General features: G+C 40.8%; 1 pseudogene; it reads left to right on the top strand.

Moving 5' to 3' along the window:
• The first annotated feature begins 545 nt into the window (after positions 1-545).
• Positions 546-988, top strand: LOC144542600 (immunoglobulin lambda constant 6 pseudogene; annotated as a pseudogene).
• The last annotated feature ends 2,006 nt before the right edge of the window (positions 989-2,994 follow it).

The raw sequence follows: 2,994 nt of genomic DNA, 5'->3' as shown, positions 1-2,994 counted from the left end.
TATACTTTAATCCAAAATAGCCTGTAGCATTTGTTCACGGTTCGTTAGTTTTACATCTGGTGAAAAGGAAGTGAAAGAGACAGAGAAGAAGCTGTTTTAACTGTTTTAACCCATAAACTTTTCACCCGTTACATTTTTGACACAAAACAATCATTGAAGAGATGAGATGAACTGTCAGATAATATAAAGCAGATGGGTAGATGTCATTATTAATCATTATTGACTAATTAACTTGATTACATTTACATTTTAGTCATTTAACTGATTCTCTATTTCTGAGTGACGTAAAATGAGTGTTACAGTAGATAAAGCTTCATTATTTTAATTGTCAAAATTACAATCAACTCTGCCATTTCTTTCCACCATGCCCTCCCTCCCCTCTCTGTGACATTCCTCCCCCCTTTCCTCTCCTCTCCTCTCCTCTCCTCTCCACCTCCCCTCCCCTCTCCTCTCCTCCCCTCTCCTCACCTCTCCTCTCCTCCTCTCCTCTCCTCTCCTCTCCTCTCCTCTCCTCTCCTCTTCTCTCCTCTCCTCTCTCTGTCTCTCCTCCAGTGGGTGTGGTGCGGCCCACCCTGACCCTCCTCCCCCCCTCCAGAGTGGAGCTGCAGCAGGACGGTGCCACACTGGTGTGTCTGGCCAACGGGGGCTTCCCCTCAGCCTGGAGGCTGGGCTGGAAGGTGGGGGGCAGCAGCAGCTCCTCAGGGGTGTCAGACAGCCTGGAGGTCCTGGGGAGGGACGGCCACTACAGCTGGAGCAGCACCCTGACCCTCCCTGCAGACCAGTGGAGGAAGGCGGGCTCAGTGAGCTGTGAGGCCAGTCTGAATGGCCAGACGCCTGTCACTCAAACCCTGGACCCTGACCGCTGCTCAGAGTAGAGCTTCAGCAACGCTTCCTGTCTAGAAATGTTCTTCTGTGCTGAAGATGACTTGACTCAGCTTTTTCATGTGCATGTAACTTTCTATAGCAGAGCTTCCTTACATTTTGCTTCAATTGGTAATTTTTCAAAATTAACTGTATTTGAAGTGTTTCATTCCAAAATAAAGTTTTATCAAAATTGTGGCAGAAATGTTTTATCGTAATTAAAATAAAACTATGGATTATAACAAGTCCATGTCTGTGTTTTTCCTTATAATATATTAATTATGAGAAATGCCCATTTGATCTTCCCAATATCATACCTGCTCTTATCAACTCACTTTACTGCAAAATACAAGTCAGGTTTCTACTCTGTTTAATAGCACAAGGGATGGTTACATCAGGTCCTGTGTGTTGGTAAAACTTTTTATTATCTTGTGACATTTGCATAGATAAGAGTAAGGTGAGGGAACAATCATCTAGATTTTTTAAATGTTGAGTGACAAATGTTTTTTTGTTTATAGAACCATAGAAGAAAGTTTCATTGCTTCAGGTTAATCTTCTATAAGATTTGTTGTGCTGCTAAAAACTGTTGACCATCTGTTTCTATATTCTAGGAGAGATAAAACCTCACCAACCTCCTCATGAAAAGTTGAGTTTCTCTGGGGATGTGAGTTTAAAACTGCCTGTTGAAAAGTGTCTTCCAGTATGTTTCAGTATTATCTCGAGTCACTGTGGTTCTGCTTGATGACACTTGTGTTCCAGGGCCAGAGTGCTGTGTTCAGTGGACCAGTTATCCAGATCACAGTCTCTTCCCTAAGCCTCAGCACCTGCAGCAGGCCGTTTTCAATGCAGTCAAACTGAAGGGGGGTTTTTGTACGGCTCAAAATCACTGTGTGAACGCTCCACCATGGTCACCAAGACAGTAGTAATCTCCAACATCTTCAGCCTGAACACCACTGATGGTTAGAGTGTAGTGAGAACCAGATCTACTGCCACTGAATCTAGATGGAGTTCCTGAGTTGAGAGTTGCTGCTCTGTATATAAGAAGTTTGGTAACCTGTCCAGGTTTCTGAAGGTACCAACTGAGATCAGCACCAATATCTGAACTCCCTGTGGCGCTAATGGACACAGTCCCTCCAAGACTAACAGACTTGGATTTGTCAGACTGAGTCAGAAAGTTGTTGGCAGAAGACTCTGAAATAAGAAGTGAAATATGAGTCAGTATGGAACAGCAGTGAAGATTATAATAGTGAGAAGAGAGAAATAGAAAGCAGATTGGAAGTAAAAGACAAGTGGAGGGATAGGAATTGCACCACACATAAAAATATCAAAACAATGTTAGATATATGTTCAAAAATTCTCACCCTGACTCAGGAAACCCAACATGACAAGCAGAGCGATTGGCAACTTCATCCTGATGCAGTTTTAGGTGAGAGTGCATGAAAACAGTTCAGACTTGCTGTGACATAAGCATTTAAACTCTGGGGAGCAGTGATGCATAAAAGTCATGCAAAATACATCGTAAGTAGGCAAACACACACCTGTTCCTGTGAAACAGAAAAGGGAGAGGTGAGGTGGAGTGAGAGCACATCCCTTCCTGGGATTTGTTGGACTGTTCAATAGCTCAATTAAAAACTTTTGGCTTTCTGGTCTACTTTATCTCTTTCGTTTCTCTGTCATTGTAAACTAAGGGTCTGTCTGTCCTTTTTACTCCATTCTTGTTCATTTTATGAAGTGATTAATTAAATTCACATTAAAGTGATGCAATTAAAAAAAGTAGTAAAATGTTCATTAAATGTGTCATTAAATGTCATTATTGTCTTTAAATGATGAATACATTACTGAATTCATGAATATATATTTTTAAAAAAGACCACTAAATTTTAACTTTTTTTAATTTTGTTATTCCATTTACTAATGTGTTTTCATTTTCATTTTCCATCTCAAATTTTATTTGTCTACTGCTTTATTGTTTACACTTTCTATTTGGGCCACACTATTTTTAGATTACTCTTTTTAAAGGAATAGTTCACCCAAAAATTATGTCATTATTTACTCACCCTCACGTCAGTTGAAACAAGTTAAATTTATTTGTCCGGGGCGCCCCAGTGGCTCAACCAGTAGAGCACGTTTCAT

Source organism: Centroberyx gerrardi, chromosome 17, assembly GCF_048128805.1.
Source record: "Centroberyx gerrardi isolate f3 chromosome 17, fCenGer3.hap1.cur.20231027, whole genome shotgun sequence".
Lineage (NCBI taxonomy): Eukaryota > Metazoa > Chordata > Actinopteri > Beryciformes > Berycidae > Centroberyx > Centroberyx gerrardi.
The sequence above is the reverse complement of the archived record's forward strand: the minus strand, read 5'-3'. Positions and strand labels throughout refer to the sequence as shown.